This window comes from Bubalus bubalis, chromosome 8 (genome assembly GCF_019923935.1).
Source record: "Bubalus bubalis isolate 160015118507 breed Murrah chromosome 8, NDDB_SH_1, whole genome shotgun sequence".
NCBI lineage: Eukaryota > Metazoa > Chordata > Mammalia > Artiodactyla > Bovidae > Bubalus > Bubalus bubalis.
Genome location: NC_059164.1, coordinates 114,754,631 through 114,763,574, shown reverse-complemented (window position 1 = coordinate 114,763,574; position 8,944 = coordinate 114,754,631).

Here is an 8,944-nt window from a genome sequence, read left to right as displayed (position 1 = left end):
TACCTACTGAGCCCCCAAGCTCTGGAGCCTGTGTACTGCAACTGGAGAGCCCTCACGCGGCAGTGAGGACCCCGCATGACATAGCTAGGACCCAATGCAACCAAATAAATAAACAAATGAAAAAAAAAAATCACTCTCCTTGCTAGCTCTTGATGTGGGACAAGTACGACAGAGGATGAGATGGCTGGGTGGCATCACCGACTCGATGGACATGGGTTTGGGTGGACTCCGGGAGCTGGTGATGGACAGGGAGGCCTGGCGTGCTGCGGTTCACAGGGTCGCAAAGAGTCGGACACGACTGACTGACTGAACTGAACTGAGCTGAACACAGTGGCTGTACAGAATGATTGTTCACATAATGAACTATTATTACTAACATCAGTATTAGTCTCTCCCTTCTCAGGCCTCCCACCCTTCCTTGTTATGTTTTGCTGCCTTAGCTGCTGTCCCTCTGCTTTGTACCTATTTGGTTTTTCTCCCCAAAGCCATCCATCATGAGTCCATTAGGAATCTCAGCTCCCACCTCACAGCCCATGGGCCAGTCCTGTATGGCCTCACACTCAACTGTTTCCCAGGAGGAAGATCAACCAAAAACTTTCCTGTTACTGATGGCAGCTTGCGAGCAACATTCTGAATAAACTCCAATTTAATTCAAAAACATGCATCCAGTGTCCGTCATGGGTAAGGCACCACGATGGCCACCATGGTGCTGCCCGTAGGTATTTCTTCACTTTGATATTAGATGGTCCAGCAAGCAAAACAGTGCCCCTCCACACACAAAGATACCCACATTCTAATCTCCAGACCCTGAAAATATGCTGCCTTGCATGCCCAAGGGATTCTGCAGATGTAATCAACTTAAGACACGGTCATATTGGATTAGGGCGAGCCCTGAATCCAAAGACTGGTGGCCTCATAAGGAAAGAGATTTGGAGACAGAGACACAGAAGAGTCCACTTGACAATGTGATGCAGATATACACTAAAGAACACCAAGGATGGATGGTCACTTCCAGAAGCAAGAAGCAACCAGAAAGGGCCCTCCCCTAGAGCCTTCAGGGAGAGCATGGCCCTGCCAACACCTTGAACTCCAGAACTGTGAGAGAATATATGTCTGTTGTCTTCAGCCACCCACTTTGTGGTGCTTTGCCATGGCCACCCTAGGAAACTAATACACTTAGCAACTCAAAGCTTTTGAGAATGAAACTCCTCTTAATAGGACAGGAAAGGTTCACTTCATTCACTCAGTCATGTCCAACTCTTTGCAACCCCATGGACTGCAGCACACCAGGCCTCCCTGTCCATCAACAACACCCAGAACTTTCTCAAACTCATGTCCATTGAGTCAGTCATGCCGACTAACCATCTCATCCTCTGACGTCCCCATTCCTCCCACCTTCAATCTTTCTCAGCATCAGGGTCTTTTCCAATGAGTCAGTTCTTCAGGTGGCGAAAATATTGGAGCTTCAGCTTCAGCATCACTTCTTCCAATGAATATTCAGAACTGATTTCCTTTCTGATTGACTAGTCAATCAAAGAGGGATTGACTAGTCTCCTTGCCATCCAAGGGACTCTCCAGAGTCTTCTCCAACACCACAGTTCAAAAGCATCAAAGCTTCCATGCTCAGCTTTCATTATGATCCAACTCTCACATCAGTACATGACTACTGGTAAAACCATAGCTTGACTAGACAGACCTTTGTCAGCAGAGTAATGTCTCTGCTTTTTAATATGCTGTCTAGGTTGCTCATGGAGAAGTCAATGGCACCCCACTCCAATACTCTAGCCTGGAAAATCCCATGGACAGAGGAGCCTGGTAGGCTGCAGTCCATGAGGTCACTAAGAGTCAGACACGACTGAGCGACTTCACTTTGACTTTTCACTTTCATGCATTGGAGAAGGAAATGGCAACCCAGTCTAGTATTCTTGCCTGGGGAATCCCAGGGACGGGGGAGCCTGGTGGGCTGCCATCTATGGGGTCGCACAGAGTCGGACATGACTGAAGTGACTTAGCAGCAGCAGCAGATTGGTCATAGCTTTTCTTCCAAGGAGCAAACGTCTTTTAATTTCATGGCTGCAGTCACCATGACATCTACAGTGATTTTGGAGCCCAAAAAATTAAGTCTGTCACTGTTTCCCCATCTATTTGCCATGAAGTGATGGGACCAGATGCCATGATCTTAATTTTTTGACTGTTGAGTTTTAAGCAGCTTTTTCACTCTCCTCTTTCACTTTCATCAAGAGGCTCTTCAGTTCCCCTTTTCTTTCTGCCATAAGGGTGGTGTCATCTGCATATCTGAGGTTACTGATATTTCTCCCAGCAATCTTGATTCCACCTTGTGTTTCTTCCAGTCCAGCATTTCTCATGATGTACTCTGCATAGAAGTTAAATAAGCAAGATGTCAATATACAGCCTTGACGTACTCCTTTCCCAATTTTGAACCAGTCTGTTGTTCCGTGTCCGGTTCTAACTGTTGCTTCTTAACCTGCATACAGATTTCTCAGGAGGCAAGTAAGGTGGTCTGGTATTCCCATCTCTTTCAGAATTTTCCACAGTTTATTGTGATCCACACAGCCAAAAGCTTTGGCTAGTCAATAAAGCAGAAATAGATGTTTTTCTGGAACTATCTTGTTTTTTCAGTGATCCAACAAATGTTGGCAATTTGATCTCTGGTTCCTCTGGCTTTTCTAAATACAGATTGAACATCTGGAAGTTCACGGTTCATGTATTGCTGAAGCCTGGCTTGGAGAATTTTGAGCATTACTTTGCTAGCGTGTGAGATGAGTACAATTGTGTGGTAGTTTGAGATTTCTTTGGCATTGCCTTTCTTTGGGATTGGAATGAAAGACTGACCTTTTCCAGTCTTGTGGCCACTGCTGAATTTTCCAAATTTGCTGGCATATTGGGTGCAGCACTTTCACAGCATCATCTTTCAGGATTTGAAATATCTCCACTGGAATTCCATCACCTCCACTAGCTTTGTTTGTAGTGATGCTTCCTAAGGGCCACTTGACTTTGCACTCCAGGATGTCTGGCTCTAGGTGAGTGATCACACCATCATGGTTATCTGGGTCATTAAGATCTTTTGTGTATAGTTCTGTGCATTCTTGCCACCTTTTCTTAATATCTTCTGCTTCTGTTAGGTCCATACCATTTCTGTCCTTTATTGTGCCCATCTTTGCATGAAATGTTCCCTTGGTATCTCTAATTTTCTTGAAGAGATCTCTAGTCTTTCCTATTCTATTGTTTTCCTCTATTTCTTTACATTGATCACTGAGGAAGGCTTTCTTATCTCTCCATGCTATTCTTTGGAACTCTGCATTCAGATGGGTATATCTTTTATTTTCTCCTTTGCCTTTAGCTTCTCTTCTTTTCTCAGCTATTTGTATGACCTCCTCAGAAAACCATTTTGCCATTTTGCATTTCCTTTTCTTGGGGGTGGTCTTGATCACCGCCTCCTGTACAATGTCACAAGCCTTTGTCCACAGTCCTTCAGGCACTCTGTCTATCGGATCTAAGCCCTTGAATCTGTTTGTCACTTCCACTGTATAATCGTAAGGGATTTGATTTAGGTCATACCTGAATGGCCTAGTGGTTTTCCCCACTTTCTTCAATTTAACTCTGAATCTGGTAACAAGAAGTTCATGATCTGAGCCACAGTCAGCTCCCAGTCTTGTTTTTGCTGACTGTATAGAGCTTCTCCAAGATGGAGAAGCTTTTTGGCTGCAAAGAATATAATCAATCTGATTTTGGTATTGACCATCTGGTGATGTCCATGAGTAGAGTCTTCTCTTGTGCTGTTGGAAGAGGGTGTTTGCTATGACCAGTGCGTTCTCTTGGCAAAACTATGTTAGGCTTCATCCTGCTTCATTTTGTACTCCAAGCCCAAACTTGCCTGTTACTCCAGGTATCTCTTGTCATCCTACTTTTGCATTCCAGTCCCCTATGATGGAAAGGACATTTTTCTTTTTGGTGTTAGTTCTAGGTCTTATAGGTCTTCAGAGAACCATTCAATTTCAGCTTCTTTGGCATTAATGGTTGGGACATAGACTTGGATTACTGTGATATTGAATGGCTTGCCTTGGAAATGAACAGAGATCATTCTGTCATTTTTGAGATTGCACCCAAGTATTAAATTTCAGACTTTTTTATGAGGGTTACTTCATTTCTTCTAAGGGATTCTTGCCCACAGTTGTAGATATAATGGTCACCTGAATTAAATTCACACATTCCCACCCATTTTAGTTCACTGATCCCTAAAATGTTGATGTTCACTCTTGCCATCTCCTGTTTGACCACTTCCAATTTACCTTGATTTATGGACCTAACATTCTAGGTTCTTATGCAATATTGTTCTTTACAGCATTGGACTTTACTTCCATCACCAGTCACATCCACAACTGGGTGTTAATAAACTGCAGCTAATTCAGGATGAAGCCTCCAAATACAACTTCTCCATGAACTGGAAGAACAGCAGCAATAGCCTGTGACACCATCTCTTCTAAACTTCATATATTTCAGTGTTTACCAATAATTTATGTGCCTCTTACAGGAGTCAAGCAAATCAAGTAGTTAAATAATGGGGGGAAATCAGGGTAGACATCATCAGGAGAACTTAGCTGAACTGTTCACCAGAGCTGAGCTAATAAACTCTCCTTGCACCAAAATTTCCACTTTCAGAAGAGAACACAGAGATGTTAGTAATCCAACAAATGACCTCAGGCTAATTAAATCAATAGTCCCTGCAAATGAGGTTTTTAAATGGAAGTGTTTTAAAGGGCTTAAATAAAAACTGGGATCCATTCCTACTGGGGATAACATTTGAGGATAAATTCACAAGCAGAAGAGAGCAAGGGTTTCCCTGGTGGTTCAGTGGTAAAGAATCTATATGCCAATGCAGGAGATGCAACTCCCATCCCTGGGTTGGGAAGATCCCCTAGAGAAGGAAATGGCAACCTGCTCTAGTATTCTTGCCTGGGAAATCCCATGGACAGAGGAGCCTGGCAGGCTAAAGGCCATGTGGTCGCAAAGAATCAGACATGACTGAGTAACTAGACAACAAAAGGAGAGAGTAAGAGAAGGAAACAGAATTGTCTTCTGCTATCTAAAAACTCAGTTACCATTTGAACATGTTAAACCGAACACATAAAGACCCTTTTCTGTTCCATTGAACTTTCACATCCATAAATCTTCCTCTGCAATTACTATCAACCATGCAGGAACCAACATGGAGAGCAAGGGGATTTGCCTTCCTGTGTGAAATGTGTCTGCACAGACTTCTCAAAAATTGTTAAGAACAGCTTGCTCTAAGACATCCTATCTCTACAAAAAGAAAGAAAACAATCAGAATGATTCCCCTACTGACTCTGGGCCCAGGGTCAATGTCCTTGAATGTGTCTAACCTTGAGCAAATCTCTTCACTTTCTAGACTGCCACTTATTCATAATATGGTGAATAATGATGTCTGCAGTAAGATGCTATCCTTGGATTTTAAATTGCACGATCTTACGCAAAGGCAATAAATTCCAGGGATACCGACAAGCATGCTTTTTGTCACATCTCAACCTCTCTGAGATCAAGATGCCCTACCATCCCTGCTCTACAACCTCCTACTGTACCGTGTATGATCCAACAGCCACTGTCTCCTGAGTGATGGTCCCAGCGTAGTTGCCATCAGTTCAGTTCAGTCCAGTTGCTCAGTCGTGTCCAACTCTTTGCAACCCCATGAATTGCAGCATGCCAGGTGACGGACAGGGGTCCATCACCAACTCCCGGAGTTTACCCAAACTCATGTCTGTTGAGTTGGTGATGCCATCCAACCATCTCATATGGTAGTTGCCATCACCTGTCCTCAAAACCCATCTTGACTGCTCACCTATCCTCACTGCTATTGAGTAGCATGCATGGTCCACCCTACATGACTGTATTTGCTGGTTACAGTGTCTTCAAAACGATGGCATGCAGGAGGAGGAGAAGTTCATAGAACCTTGCTGGCCTTTCTGCTCAATTTTTCTGTAACCCTAAAACTAATCTAAAAGAAAGCTCTAGGGGATTGGAGAAGTGGAGAATGGTTACTGTTCAATGAATACAGAGTTTCAGTTTTGCAAGACAAGAAGAGTTATGGAGATGGGCAGTGGTGATGGTTGCACAACAGTATTAATGAACTATGAATTCCTAGGGGGCAAGAACAGCCTTTTAGGCTCTGTATTTGCAGGATCTTTGTACAGTATCTCATAACGTAAATAGTGCTCAACAAAGTTTGCCAAGTGAATGAACTGACACACCTTTACTTCTATGATCAAGACCGCTACTTTTGCGTTTCCATGGCTGGTGCTCAGTCACTGTCTTAGACAAATATATCACTTGCTTTATACCATGTGTTGCATAATCACTTAGAAAAATGCTGGCAAAGGAATCATTTTTATCTCAGAGTGTCCTTCAAACTGTCTGACTTTCCATGGTTTCAGAACAGGGGTTTCCTTTTTCCATTTCCATCCATCTTTTTTGTTTTTCCATTCATCCTGTAAATTTTCTCAAAACACCTGGCCCAGGGTCACCAGGTGCTGGTGGAGAATAACTGTCCCAGTCATGTATTTTCTCCCATTCAGGGTTACCCTGTATCATATTTCAATAGCTGGCCAGTTTAATCATCCCTACTGTCGGGAAAGTTTGGCTTGTGGATAAATCAAAGCAGCTCTGCAACAAGAGTCAGGGACAGACTAACTTCCTGGGAAGAACTTCCCTTTGCAAATATATTGCTCTCTTGGTCATAAACAAGGTCACTAGCAGTGCCTTTCACCTTGATGAGAAATTTAAAATTTCGAAAGGAAAAATTACCCTGCAGGCAGAGGGAATCTTAGCTCATCTCACAGAGACTTTAAAAAAAAAAAAAAAAAAACATAATTCTCCATCATAAATTTGTCCTGGTTAACCCAAGAAGATCTGTGGTTTTTGATTTGTGTGACCAAACATCTTAAATCTCACTGCTAACTACAAGTCCCTAAATCTAACTGTTTTTGCTGACAAGAGAAGAAAATCTGGAAGGCCCAGACTTTGCAGACATTTTTCTTGGCTTTGGCATTTCCCACCGGGGTTGTCAAGTTGATGCTGTCACTTTGATCACTTTGTTTGTTTGAACATGAGAATGTAAAAAAGGACAACGTTCACCCCCATCCTTCCTGTGAGTCTGAGCCATATCAGCAGTGTATGAAGGAAAGAGACCAGCGGGTGCCAGGAGAGGGGAGAGGAAGGGCTGGGAGTGGGTTCAGGAAATGATGGGAACCACAAACACGAGTGTGGCAGAATGCATCCTCCCAAACACCCACAGCAGTACTTCCAGTCCCACTGCTCCTCCACAACATTGTAGGGAACAACATTTCCCCATCAAGAAGGGAAATCTATTGACTTTGAACTTGGGAGGGACTTTGTGAATGCCTCGATGAATAGAAGCCATGGCAAGTAATGGTGCATGCCTGCCAAGCTATCATCAGAGACAGTCCTGTCTACATTTCCCTCTCTCTCATCCTCTCTCTCTCTCCTCCCCCCACCACCTTGCCCTTGGAACCAGCCACAATATTTATACAAAGCTCAAACCACATAGAGAGGCCACATGGAGGGTGTTTCAGACAAGAGACCAACTCCAGATTGGCCCCAAAATCCAGCATCAACTACTAAATATGTGACTGAGTGAGCCTTTAGGAGATTCCAGCCCTGGGCTTCACCAGCTGATGCTGTAGTGGGTAAACACCAGGTATCTCACCAATTCCCACACAAAACAAAGATTTACGAGAAAAATATATGTTCATTTTTTAAGCCACTAAGTTTTGGGGTAATCTGTTCCACACCCAGAGTAAATGGATCAATATGGAGGCTGGAGACCAAGATTGGCCAAAGTGAGACAAATGAGCCCGACCAAGGGACCACACAGAACAAGTTGGCAGGCAAAACCAGTTATGAAGCAGAGCGCTAAAGCCAACACCAATTTTGAAAGGTCATGAGATCAAGAAGACCTTTCTATTTCTGCACCTATAAGAAAAATCATTCTCATGATGGAAATCCATTTTCATAATCAACAGCTGTCTCTGCTGTGGTCAAGAATATTGTTGAGCCTCCAGTGTTAAATTTTTATTGGTCATGATTACACCATTAGGCCATCATTGTACCGCAGTTCTCTCTCCGAAGCTCCCAGTGACAGCCCCATCTACTGACCCACAGGTGCCTCAAATTCAGTACGTGAGGACAAGCCCATCTCCTTACCTCTGCAACTGCTACAACAGAACACTTCTGTAAGCCTCATGCTAATTCCGATCACTAAATTAGCAGACCTGAAAGGAAAAGGAGCCACCACCAAAAAATCATCGTCAACTCAAAAAGACAGACAGCAAGAAAGAATGAACTTTAAACTACAAAATAATCAGAAAACAATAAAATGGCAGTAGTAAGGCTTTATCTATAAATAATTGCTTTAAACGTAAATGGATTAATTCTCAATCAAAAGACATAGCATGGCAGAAGGGATTTTTTTTAAAAGATCCAGGTATATGCTACCTGTAAGAGACTCACTTTAGGGACTTCCTTGGTGGCCCAGTGGATAAGACCCCACACTCCCAGTGCAGAGGGTTCAGGTTCAGTTCCTGGTCAGGGAGCTAGATCCCACAGGCCACAACTAAAGAGCAAAGACCCCCAGTGCCAGACTAAGACCCAGCTCAGTCACATACGCATTTTAAAAAAGAGAGAGAGATTCACTTTAATATTAAAGACACACATGAAAGTAGAGGCATGGAAAAAGATATTCAAGGCAAATTGTAACCACAAGAGAGCAGGGGTGCTATGCTTAGACAAAAGAGTCAAAACTTGTCACAGGGATAAAGAAGGTCATCACTGAGTGATAAAGTGGTCAATTCATCAAAAGAATATAAGATGGTGGCTCAGCTGGTAAAGAATC